The sequence below is a fragment of the Ambystoma mexicanum genome, chromosome 13 (assembly GCF_040938575.1).
Source record: "Ambystoma mexicanum isolate Mex_15411 chromosome 13, UKY_AmexF1_1, whole genome shotgun sequence".
NCBI classification, from domain to species: domain Eukaryota; kingdom Metazoa; phylum Chordata; class Amphibia; order Caudata; family Ambystomatidae; genus Ambystoma; species Ambystoma mexicanum.
In genome coordinates, this window is record NC_090938.1 from 766057313 (window position 1) to 766071187 (window position 13875).

The 13875-nt window shown below is 46.6% G+C and overlaps 1 protein-coding gene across 1 annotated transcript in view; it reads left to right on the forward strand.

Moving 5' to 3' along the window:
• The window catches only part of LOC138520541 (E3 ubiquitin-protein ligase TRIM39-like), a 258308-nt gene that overhangs the window by 108458 nt on the left and 135975 nt on the right, over positions 1-13875 (forward strand). The window lies entirely within an intron of this gene.

Below are 13875 nucleotides of genomic sequence, written 5' to 3' on the forward strand. Positions count from 1 at the left end.
AACGTAGCTGGGTTCACTATTTTACATCGGATTAGCTTAATCGATGGATTCAATATGATAACTTTATAAGCAGAAGCTCTCTGAGATGTCAATGTGACCTTTGGTTTCTCTAGAATGGCAAAAAGTGAGTGCTCGACGTACAACGTCATTGAGCAACCCATCACAATGGTTGTAGCCTTCTCTATGGCGAACGCTGAGGCAGCTAAACTTTGTTCGCAAGGAAAATGACCTCTCATTACTGGGTCCAGATTCCCACTGTAGTATGCCATTGGCTTGTACCCCAACGTGGTTATCAGTGTGAGTACTGGCGTACTGCCGTCATAACGCTGCCATTCGTGTGTGAAAACAGGTAAAATCCATAGAACTGGTGCTGTGCAAATAGCTTTTTTTTTAGTTCAGCAAATCCTTTTTCCATGGTCTCAGACCATTCGATCTTTTCTTTCGTCACTTGGGCCTTCTTTAGGGCCTGAAATAAAGGCTTAGTGTAGGAGCTATAGTCGAAGACCCATGCCCTGACATAGTTGCATAGGCCTAAAAAGCTCTGCATCTGTTTTATCGTGTGTGGCTTAGTCATGTTCAGTATGGCTTCAGCCCTTTCTGGGGTTACTCTTTTTCCCTCATGTGAGATCAGCTGGCCTATGTACAGCACTTCTTGTTGACAATATTGTAGCTTTTCCTTGTCAACCTTATATCCTTTCTCAGCCAGTATAGTCAATAGCTGAACAGAATCGTGCCTACATTGCTCTTCTGTCGTGCTGCAAATTAAGATGTCATCCACATATTGCAGGACAACACTTTTTAATGCAATATTGCTTAGGTCCATCTGTAGGACTCTGTTAAAAATAGATGGAGACTCACAATACACCTGGGGTAGCCTCGTGGTTTTCAGACGCATCTGCCTGAATGTGAAGGATGTCAGATCTTGTGAGTCACGGTGCAACGGGATTGAGAAAAATGCAATTTTCAAGTCAATCACTGTGAAATATTTCGCCTTAACAGGTATATTACATAGGATTGTAGCCGGGTTAGGGACTACAGGGAACTCGGCCTCAACAATATCGTTTATCAGCCCCATTCCATCTTTCTTCGTCGAGGGGTGAGGGCAGGAGCCCCCCCAGCCCAGCAGAGGATCCAGGCTCCTAGCGAGCAACACGGAGAGGGCCTGCCTGACCCTGTCCCCATACGGCGCCTGACTCGCCCATGCCGGGCGCGGCGCGAAACCGAGGCTGAGCCTCGATTACATCAGCTGGATCCGCCGGCAGGCGGATTCGCCGGCGGCCAGTCCGAAGGCCATACAAAGGCCTGTTCCTGCGCCCCAGACCCCCCCATTCCATCTTTGTTCGTCGAGGGGTGAGGGCAGGAGCCCCCCCAGCCCAGCAGAGGATCCAGGCTCCTAGCGAGCAACACGGACAGGGCCTGCCTGACCCTGTCCCCATACGGCGCCTGACTCGCCCATGCCCGGCGCGGCGCGAAACCGAGGCTGAGCCTCGATTATATCAGCTGGATCCGCCGGCAGGCGGATTCGCCGGCGGCCAGTCCAAAGGCCATACAAAGGCCTGTTCCTGCGCCCCAGATCCCCCCATTCCATCTTTCTTCGTCGAGGGGTGAGGGCAGGAGCCCCCCCGAGCCCAGCAGAGGATCCAGGCTCCTAGCGAGCAACACGGACAGGTCCTGCCTGACCCTGTCCCCATACGGCGCCTGACTCGCCCATGCCGGGCGCGGCGCGGCGCGAAACCGAGGCTGAGCCTCGATTACATCAGCTGGATCCGCCGGCAGGTGGATTCGCCGGCGGCCAGTCCGAAGGCCATACAAAGGCCTGTTCCTGCGCCTGTTACGCGCATGGAAGGGTGGCGTGGCCACCCCCCCTGCACATTTTTACTATTCTCCAACCGATAGACTACCACTCGGACAATGAAAACGTACTGTAAGTACATGCCAGCACTGGAGAAACTACTGTATGTTTGTAATTTTAACCCCTTCTACTGAAATGTGCTCACGGTCTCTAATACTGGTCGCCTACAGACCACATTAGACTGCTGTATTGTGCCCTTTGGTCGCCTACAGACCACATTAGACTGCTGTATTGTGCCCTTTGGTCGCCTACAGACCACATTAGACTGCCATATTGTGCCCTTTGGTCGCCTACAGACCACATTAGACTGCCGTATTGTGCCCTTTGGTCGCCTACAGACCACATTAGACTGCCGTATTGTGCCCTTTGGTCGCCTACAGACCACATTAGACTGCCGTATTGTGCCCTTTGGTCGCCTACAGACCACATTAGACTGCCGTATTGTGCCCTTTGGTCGCCTACAGACCACATTAGACTGCCGTATTGTGCCCTTTGGTCGCCTACAGACCACATTAGACTGCCGTATTGTGCCCTTTGGTCGCCTACAGACCACATTAGACTGCCGTATTGTGCCCTTTGGTCGCCTACAGACCACATTAGACTGCCGTATTGTGCCCTTTGGTCGCCTACAGACCACATTAGACTGCCGTATTGTGCCCTTTGGTCGCCTACAGACCACATTAGACTGCCGTATTGTGCCCTTTGGTCGCCTACAGACCACATTAGACTGCCGTACTGTGCCCTTTGGTCCCATACAGACCACATTAGACTGCCGTATTGTGCCCTTTGGTCGCCTACAGACCACATTAGACTGCCGTATTGTGCCCTTTGGTCGCCTACAGACCACACTAGACTGCCGTATTGTGCCCTTTGGTCGCCTACAGACCACATTAGACTGCCGTATTGTGCGCTTTGGTCGCCTACAGATCACATTAGACTGCTGTATTGTGCCCTTTGGTCGCCTACAGACCACATTAGACTGCTGTATTGTGCCCTTTGGTCGCCTACAGACCACATTAGACTGCTGTATTGTGCCCTTTGGTCGCCTACAGACCACATTAGACTGCTGTATTGTGCCCAGGATCACCTACAGACTACATTAGACTGCCGTATTGTGCCCTTTGGTCGCATACAGACCACTTTGAGGAATTAGCGCTGTGCCTTATGGTCGCAGCTTGCCCTGACACTAATCCAATATGCAAACTTGGTTGCCCCTCATCATGTTCCCGTTCTGCATTCTCCCCAACCACACACCCTGCTTGGCCCACTACTACTGGCCCCATAATAACGGTCTCAGCAAGCCGGCATGCCCCCGGCATCACCCTATCCCATGTCCTACACCGTTCCTTCCCTCTACTCCCCCATTCCCAAACAGCGCAAGTCTTACTCCTAGGACCTATCTGAATACCATCAAGCATCATGCTATCAGCCCTGATCCAATCTCACATGTATTGCCCACAGCAGAGTCACCTCACCACAACCATACCGAAAAATTCTCTAACCCCGTGACAGGTGTAGGAAGACACTTCCGATTAAGGTCTCGTACCTTCAACCACCCCAACCCAGTCAAATATGAACACACACCTCCCAAACAAATTAGGCCCAGAGTACCTCCCCCTCATCAAAACCATACTCCTAGCCAGAAACCCAACACTACTTCCAAACCAGCTCCGGACACCCCCAATAAATTACTATCCACCTTTAAAGTAGCGCTTATCAATGCCCGCTCCTTAGGGGCGCATGCTATAGAAGTTCACGACCTCATTATGGAATCACAGCTCGACATACTAGTAGTCACAGAGTCCTGGCTCCATCAAGCATCAGGTCCACTACTAACTCTGGCAATCCCATCCGACTACACCATATTCAGAACAGATAGGACCCACTCACAAGGAGGCGGTGTTGCTATTATAGCCAAGACTAAATTACAGCTTAGATCTTGTCCCATTGAAAGTATTGAAGGGTATGAAACATTACTCGTAAAATTTCCCATAAATGCCAAAACTACTATTAATTTAATAGTAATTTATAGAGCACCTAGCCCCAACAACCACCCAGAGACTGAAATTCCGTTGCTATTAGCTCCACTAATAAAACCTAGCTCGAAATACATCATCCTGGGTGACCTTAACCTAGGTTTCAATGACAGCCAAGATGCCAAAGCAGAATCACTGCACTCCGCCCTGAAGGACATGGGTTTCAGCCAACTAGTTAATGCACCCACACATATCAAAGGCAGGACTCTTGATTGGATCCTCTCCCTTAATACCCCCGTAACCATTGAGGTCATCTCCCCTCTTACTTGGACCGATCACCATAACATTGTATTTACAATCAATCCCTCCGAACCCACACAAAAGAAACCTAAAACTATGATTACCTATGAAACTAGAAACGCCCGCAAACTCACGCCAGAAAACTTCACGCCTCCTCTTTCAAAAATCCTAGCTTCTACCTCGATCACCAGTGACAACCCCTGTCTCCTAGCAGACATATATCACAACTGCCTCACTGCAACCATTAATGCTATAGCACCGCTCACCACCAAGGCAAAACGCTCAGACAAGCGATCTAGCTTCTGGTTCAATGATGATCTTATCGCCCTCAGAAGAACCAAACGCGCGTGTGAACATGCCTACAGAAAGCATCCTACTGCAGAGGCAGAAAAAGCCTACCAAGAAATAAACAAAACCTATAAAACAGCTACTATTACCTACAAATCTAATGCGTATAATAATAGGATCAGCAATGCTACTTCAGATAGCAAGGAATTATTTGCCATTCTAAAAGAATTGGAAAACCCCACTCCAGCCATAAACCCAACCATCCCCAGCAAGGAATGGTGCACCACTATACAAGACGCACTAACAGCCAAAATTGAACTACTCCAAATAAAAATCACATCCAAAAAACAATCACTAGCCAACAAACCTGCCCTCCTTAACCTAAATCGACCACATCAGGAATTCACCAGCACCCCATTCCATTTCACACCAGTATCCCAAAATGTAGTGTTTGACATCATCGCCAAACTTAAAGCCTCCAACTGCAAAGGCGATTCTGTCCCCGCATCAGTAGTCAAATCCTGCGCTCACACCCTCACCCCCATTATCACCAACTTCGTCAACGCTTCCTTCAATACTAACCTAGTACCAGCTAGCATTAAAGAAGCCTGGGTCACCCCTCTCCTGAAAAAACCTACCCTAGACCCCACTGTGCCCACTAATTACAGGCCAATAACAACTGTCCCATTTCTCCTCAAAATATTGGATAAATTAGCATACAACCAAGTCCAAACTCACCTCGAACAAAACCACCTCCTTGGCACGAGGCAATCAGGCTTCCGCCCCAACCATAGCACAGAAACGGCGCTCCTTGACTTAAAAATCCAGATGGATACCATCAGAGACTCAGGGAAACTCTGCATCCTCCTCCTACTCGATCTCTCCACAGCGTTTGATTTAGTAGACCATAATAAACTGTGCGCCACACTAGCGAAAGACTTCAACTTCTCCACCGAAGCTACTACCTGGATCAAATCCTTTCTTGCTGACCGCACCTCCAGGGTCGCCATAGGTAAACAAGCCGCCAACCCCATCATAGTACCCATTGGTGTCCCCCAAGGTTCCTGTCTCTCACCAACATTATACAATGCATACACTAAACTCCTCTTCTCAGTGCTAGACGACATGGGTGTCATCTACACCAACTTTGCAGATGACACCCAGATCCTCATCCCTTTATCTGGAGACTACACTCAAGACACTGACACTATCAACAAAATATATGCCATAATCCAAAATTGGATGGCACTAAATAGCCTCTGTCTCAATGATGAGAAGACTGAGGTTCTCATTGTGGGCTCCCAATCCAAAATAGAAGCATTACATCCTGATTACTCATCCATCAACATTGATGGCACAAACATATCAGTACTCAAACAAGTGAAAACACTAGGTGTCTACCTTGATGCCAACCTCACCATGACCAAGCACATCAACGCCCTCTCTTCCTCTACATCCTACACCGCAAAACTTATTGCTCTCAGTCGCCAATTCTTGACACCCACCAATTGTATCACGCTGGCAAGAGCTTTAATCTTATCCAGGCTCGACTACTGCAACGTACTCTACCTGGGTACCTCAAAAGCCAACCTAAACAAACTACAGCTCATCCAAAATAAAGCCCTTCGGGCGGCCCTTGGAATAAGGAAGTCAGATCATATCTCAAATATTAGAAGAAACCATCACTGGCTCCCCATCAAAGCCAGGGTCACATTCAAAGCTCTGTGCGTCACATTCAAATGCATCCACTCATGTGTCCCCATCTACCTCAACCACGCCATCACCAGAAAAGTATCTAAGAGGCCCCTCAGATCTAACAGTCAATTACTCCTAGCCATCCCCCGCTACAAGACAACCAAGGCAGGAGGCAGTAGTTTCCAATACCTCGCACCCACATATTGGAACACTCTTCCCCTCCCCATCAAAAATGAGCAAACATTCTCAGGTTTCAAGAAATCCCTGAAAACGTGGCTATTTAACCAAGACTAAAAAATCCCCCTCCATGCTTCAGGAAATATCATTGTACTGAAACCCTGCATTTAATGTCTTCGTGTATGATTATTTTGTATTCACATGCACTGCGCCCGATTGGCAAAGTCCAAGAAATGTTTTAACCAAGCTGTCTGTAACATCGCCGTGGTACCCAAGGGTTTGGGCGAGTAATAAATGCAATAAATAAATAAATAAATAAATCAGATCTTGGATTAAACGCCATGACCCTCCCTTTGATTTTTTTATCGGATAAACCACGGTATTGCATGACGACTCTGACGTCACTAAGATGCCCTGCTCCATCATGGCTGAAATTGTCTTAAGAATACCCTCATCTGCCTCTCTGGACATGGGATATTGTTGGGCTTTTGGTAGAATTGCTCCTGGTTTCAGTTTAATTTTCACTTCTCCAACCCCTCTCAAGAGACCTACGTCATAAGGCCCTGTAGTCCATACTGAGACAGGCACCTGGGCCATGTCGTCATCAAAATATTCAGGACGGTTTCGTGCCATCATCATTCTCTGAGTCACTTCTCTTTTGATAATTATTACCCAAAAGGTGAGACTCACCTCCACCATTGTCTCTCCCATATCTGCTTGTTCTTCAAATAGATCGTCATCAGTGACGTCAGTCAATCAATAGCCTTCTTCAATGGCGATTACTGCGCACCATTGTCAGCCTTCATCGTCATAGCCATCAATCAAGGCCATTTTCCCTCGTATTGCAGCTGTGTGTATCATCAAGAGAAATACTTGTCCCTTTTCCTTGTGCATCGGTATTCTTGGTCTAAACAAGAACTCGTCTGGGGTTCTCATAATTCTGTCTGCAAGGCCTGACAGGCCTACCATTAGCACACGCACACCATATGCGAATATTTCTGGCTCTAATGGTATAGCCCTCATGGCTGTGTGTCCTGAGTATGCTCTGATCATTTTGCATACATTTGAATAGTGCATTCCTGGAGTTGAACATACTATGCCCTCCTCCGTGAACGAGATTGTCATGTTTAACTTTGTCATTAAGTCTCTACCCAAAATGTTTACTGGGGTTTGTCGAGAATATAATAAAGGCACATTCATTTCACACACTCCTATAGAGACTGGAAGTGCATCTGTGAAGGGAACACGACTTGCAACTCCTGTATTTATGGCCTCGCCGGACAAGGAAAACTTGCCTTCACGTATGCACAAGTGTGTTGCACCCATGTCAACTAAGAAGGAATATTCTTTATCCCCTATAACAACATCCACCCTAGGTTCCCGGTGAGGGTCTGGTGTCACTGATAGGATAGAACACATCAGGGTTCCCAGTGAGCTGTCCTAGTCCATATACAAATTTGGCCCACTGTGAGCTGGTGGATTTCCCCTATTCCCATTGTTATTTCCCATTCCAGGGTTCGTGGTCTGTCCTGTGCTCACTGTCTGTGACAGTTGCATCAGTGCCTGTTGGGATTGTCCTTGTGGAAAATTCCCCATATTCTGAGGTTGCACGCCTTGTTGCGTTCCTGGCACTTGTTGTTGCACCGTGTGATTCTGTGCAACACCCTGTTGTATGAACGCAGGTGGATTCACTGTACCTGCTCCTGTCCCTTGGCCGTGCTGCACCATGCCTTGGTTTCTGCATGTGCACGCTAAATGCCCTGTCATTCCACACAACCAACATACTGGCGGTGGTCAGATCATTTGCCCGTTTGACATATCTTGATTACCATGTTGCATATTTTGAAAACCTCCTTGATTATTTTGGAAACCTCCATTGCTCTGACATCCTCTTCCTCTAAATCCTCTTCCCCTGGGGTAAAACCCGGTATTGCCCTGATTATTCTGCTGTGTATAAGTCACCTGTTGCATGCTCGATTCAGCTGTGCTCATTATCATAGCTCCCTCAAGCATATTTTGACAATTTTTTCTGCACCAATTTCACTTTTTCACCCTTTCGTGCAGCTTCCTTTTTGCAATTCTTTTCTTGCAGCAGTCTGCAATAGTGTGCGATGGTCAGCTGTATTTCTGATGAAAAGGTTTAGCCTCGATTCCTACCAATTTCTTGAGCTGTTCCTGTACTGGCTCTGGCAGCCCTTGGCACAATATATGGTAGAATACAGGTATAGATTTCCCCCAAGATTCATGATTTTCGAGCACCTACGCGTCTTGAAAATTCTGTATATAAAGCAACGGATCCTCAGACTCCTTCATTTTTCGTGTCATTATAGCTCCCATATTGGAATTGTCTGGATAAAGCACTTGTAGCGCTTTCCATACTGCGGCTCTGCAGTTGTTAAATGGAGCTCTGTCATGTGCAGTGTTTATTGTGGTCACACCTGGGTAACCTGCCCGTGTCTACACATCGCCTGCTCTCTCACCAAGTATGGCGATTAGGAGACCCTTGATGTCCCCTATAGCTAGCGTGTTTCCTCCTGTCATTTTTTCTAACTCGTGTATCCACTTTCTGGCTCCCGATGTCAGCATTGGAAGCTTGTTTTTCAAATTCTCTCGATCCATGTGTGGCCATGGAATATATTGTGGTCTTACTCCCCCTTTCTCGAGTGACGGAAATTGGGATGCAAAGTTCTCTTTCTCTTCCCTCATGGTTCTTCTATCTATGGCAGGGATAATGTTCCCGCAGCGCCGCCTGCCTGGCAGTGACCTAAGTCTGCCCACATAGGGCGGTGGAGACACCCCCCTCTGACCGTGAGATACTTCTCCATGTCGGTCTGACCGTGTGGCTGATTCTGATGCTCTTGGTGCAGACTCACTAGTTTCTGACCATCAAATTCCTTTTTCCCTTGGGAGCCGTCTTTCGCTCCGTCTCTCTTCCTCATTTTCCTCGTTCTCCTCCCTCTCTGTGTCAGACATTGTCTGTCCCCAATTTGTGCAACTTCATGTGTCTGTGATTCCTACTTATTTCTAATCTGTCCAGGGACAGTTCCCTATTCCCACTACTTCAGGAGACATCCTCAGTGCCATAAAGCTGAGTGCTCTCCAGGCGCTCGTCTTCCCCATCCCCTTGAGGTGTTTGTTCTAGCCCCATTTCATCATATATTTTATCGATCGTTTCTCCGATGCTTCTGGTGTCGAAGTCATCTTCCATATTTGCCCTAGACGTGCCTGGTACTGAATCGTATGCAAGAAATAATTCTTCTATGTCATCCCAATCTACTACTGGAGCGGGTTTTCTAACTTCTTTCTCCAGATATTCAAGATCACATGCTCTCTGCCTCCGTTTGCATTCTATATCGTCATTGAATTCTTTGCGCTTCCTCGCCTCCTCTCTGACCCTATCTTCTTCCTTTTTCTTTTCATTCCTACGTTCATCTGCCCTTCGAATTTCCTCATCTCTTCGTCTCTTTATTCTCTTCTCTCGTATTCGTTGCTCTTCCTCTGACCTTTGCTGCTTCTGTCTGTCGTGATCATTGGCTGCTCTTGGTTTGCGATCGAGCTGTCTTTCTTGCTCTTCGCGATATAGCTGTTCTCACCTTTGTCTGTCTTTCTTATTCTTTCGCCTCTCAATTCCTTTTCTTTCCCCTTTCTCTGTACATCTTCTAACCTCTCCTTTTGTTTCGTGTCATCAATGCCTTTGCCATCAAGTTTCAATAAAATGTGCCCTCCCATCTATTTGTTTTTTGCTAATGCTATCTCATCACTTCTATCTTCGTTTCCCTTCCATCTTTTCCCTTCTCTCTCCTTGTCGAGAGATGCACTTGTCTGTGACTGATCCCTTCTTTCGTCATCTTGTCTCTCTTTGTCCCTTGGGACCGTGGAGGTGATATCCTTATCCTTATCTTTCCCTTGATTTTCGTCACTACTATGCGTAGGTGACTCATATGCCGGGTTGCTGTACCCCGTGGCTGCTTTAAGTTCTCTCAGCGGGTATAATCCATCATCTTCACTTTCTTCAACCTTCATTTCGAATGGGGCGGGTGGCGCGATAGGCGTCTCACCCCCCTCTGTGCATATATTAAGTATCCAATCTATTGGCGGCTCCTCTCCCTTCTTTTGTTCATACATCTTCCAAAGCTGAAGAATAGCTAGCCGTTTTTCTAGCTTTTTGCCCGTGTATGTGGCATGCAAATATGTCATCATGTGTTGCAAGACGGCTTTAGATAAGGACCCGCCCTGTGGCCATGGCATAAACATTTTGTGGGCAGTACCTTTAACCCACTCTGTACTATAGTTCTTCAGTTTGGGTGCGTGTTTCGGCAATTGTTTGCATAAGTGTGTTAATGGAGTTATGTCGTCCATGCTTAAATCTGTTCCCTTTCCTCTTATATAACACTTGTCAACACTTTCGCGTGTCTTAAACAGTTCCAACAATATGAGCGAGCACCAAACACTGCAAGCTCCAATCCCGATTTTTTTCACAAAAATGTTATATCTTCTATTTTACTCAAGAACATCAATTCGTATGCGATATTATCTCAGCTATTTAATCACGTAAAATTAAAATCAGTTTTCTCAAAGATTTTTTTTTCGATATGTGACATCACAACAAAAAACATGTAAGACAGACGTTTAACAGACTAGACAAACACCAGTTGGTCACATATATCTCTGCCTCTAATCATTACCTCTTCATGGAGTTTAAACTTATCCCTTTCACAGTGTCTTTAATCGCCGTGGTAGTCTAATCGTTCCCCCTTTAGCTGGGACTCTGGATACACGTTTCTTCTAGCCGCTTATATTAAAAGCATAGGAATAAGGCGAATCCTCTCACTTCTCAGGTGTCTTCCCCGGTAACCTCTCTCTTCTCGGGTGTCCTCCCCGGTATCTTCTCTATTTGCTTAATTACTCTGGAGTCATTATTCCCTTCCCCTTAGATATATACATTCTTCTCTACTTCTAGCTATATTTTGTTTTCCCACCTCCCTCCGTTACCTTTTCCCTTTACTTGTTCTAAAGCATGCACTTTTGCCACAACACTCAATCTTTTTCGCTTACCGTTCTCATATTTCCTCTCTGGACCCTCGGGATCACCGCCTTTGTTACCGCCTCCTCCGGCTTTTCTCCCGCTCAGCTGCCCGTAGAAATGGGAAGGGATAGCGTGGGGAACACGGGTCCCTTCAACCCTCGTACTGCAGTTTGTGTTTTCTTTAAACTACCACTGTCTACTGGGAGCTTCACGGTCTACTCGGCCAAATGGCAAAGGACTCGTGATATTGCCGAAGACCTACAGTTACTTTATGTCGACGGTCAATGGGTGTCTTAGTCTAATCAATAATCGATAATCGATAACCATCAAATCTCTGCTACCAAGTGTACTCCGTGACCCCCGGCCGGCCCATAGAGCCGAGGTTTGTTCAGAAGTACTTTAAGACGAGATAGCTGCACCCTTGAGATGGATGGGGGTGCAGATTTATTACTCCAACACCAATCAATAAGGACAACTCAATGGTTTGGCAAAGGGAGTCCGTTTAATGACAAGTACAGAAAAAAGGGAGTCATGGATATCAGCAGTGATGAGATTGTTCTTCTCGCTTCAACTCCGACGAACTTCATACAAACTGTAACATTTATAATCAAAACTCATAATAATTGACGTGTAACACTCAAAAGTTAATATGCAATTCTATTGGTTAGGAAAAGGTAACTTTACTATATGTGCTATATCTGTATATGGTAACAGAGTGAGGGGATTGGGTAAACACTGTCAGGTGGGCGTCTAAGCCCTGCCTTCAAAATGACTACTGTAGACGTCACTAAAAGTACAACGTCTCATTGGGTCTACTAACTATAGGACCCTAGATTATTTGGTCCATTGTGATTGGGTTGTCACCAACCCCATGCATATTCTTCCACTTCGCTTAGCAGCACGCAGAATGGTCGGCCAGGTGCGGGGTGCCCCTTAGTTACCCGGCCTTTCTCCAATTATGGTTACAATCAATCATCGCTTTAGCAACTATGTGTCAATTATTTCACTGTGGTTGACCTCGAAACTGCATCTTCTGTCTGGAAAAAGTTCTGATATCTCTGCTTGGTTGAGTGCCAAGCGTAGGCGAGAACCCTCGCTTCTTCGTGCACGGCTGGACACGTGATTCCTACACCGTGAATTTCTTTCTTTCCACTCAATTTGTGTATTTGATTCTTATTCCCCTGCCATCTGGCTTTGCCTCCTTATCTTGACTTTTCAGAGACAGGGTATTCTGTTCATAGTTCCAATTATATGTAGCTGCTGTTCGCTTCTTTTATGAGTTTGACCTTAGCTTCCCTGGCACGAGTTGCCTCTGCCGAGTTTCGTTTCAGCCGTCTCTTCTTGTTTCTGTTAAATATGGATCTCTGTTCATTTGGCCTTTAATAACCTGTGTTGATTCTGCTTTGTTTGCAAAGTGGAATATATTTATACTAAAGTACTTCATTTGCGGTAGATGTATGTATAATGGTGCTTGCCGCACTATTCTTCTACTTAGCATAGCAAGCTGCACTGTTTTCTTAGCTTTCTTGCAGTTCCAAGCATATTTACAGGTGTAAACTGGTCGACTGTCTTCATTTTGCTTACAGCTTAATTCTCGTACATTTGGACATCATTCTTTCGTTTAGGTTCACGATATCCTTACTCATGGCGTTTCATCTCTTTGCGGCATTCTCGGGTCATCATTTCTTCTATCTGTTAGTCTGTGCGGGTCCTCGTGATGCCACCATTCGTCTTCCATTAAGACCTTTTTGGTTTCTTCCTGGACTGTACTTAGGCAATCTTCATTTCGTTTCATTTGCTGGGAGGGTTTCCTTAATGGATACCTTACTGTCCATGGTTTTCTGGATATTGGCACTTCAATAGGGGTTGCTCTTCTGATAGGCACTGGGGCAGAGTCCTACTGCGGCTCTCTGCTGGTTTATTTGCTTATCATACGTCACATATTTTGGTGTGAACGTTCCTGCTACTTCAAAATGGATGACTGGAATGCAGGGTTTATTTGGGACCTCCTCTACACCACCTCTCAGTAATGCCATCTAATCGTAGTTAATGTCTTGTATGTATGACAAAGTCACTACATGTAAGTGCAACCTCAGATACCCCAGTAATGTCAGGCTCTGGGCCGTTTGTCCGAGCCAGATGTTACCCCCTCTCCCACCTTTGTTCACAGTGGCTCTAGTTCCCAGCACAAACAATGCAGCTATGGCTCTGGCACCAACCATTTGATCGCCAGTTATGGATGACCCGCGCTTTTGCTGCAGGCTACTACTCTGCTTCCCAGACACCATGTTGGCGACATCAATGTGATATGTGGCAAGATGAAGCCTTGTGTCTTCTCTAGAACTTCAGCAACCATTAGAAACCAGGACAAACAGCATGACTTCTTGTGCATCTCTATGACCTACGCGCACACACACACACGCACACGCACACAAGCACACGCGAACGCGCACGCACACACACACACACACATGCACGCGCAAACACACACACACGCACGCACGCACGCGCAAACACACACACACACGCACGCACGCACGCACGCGCAAACACACACACGC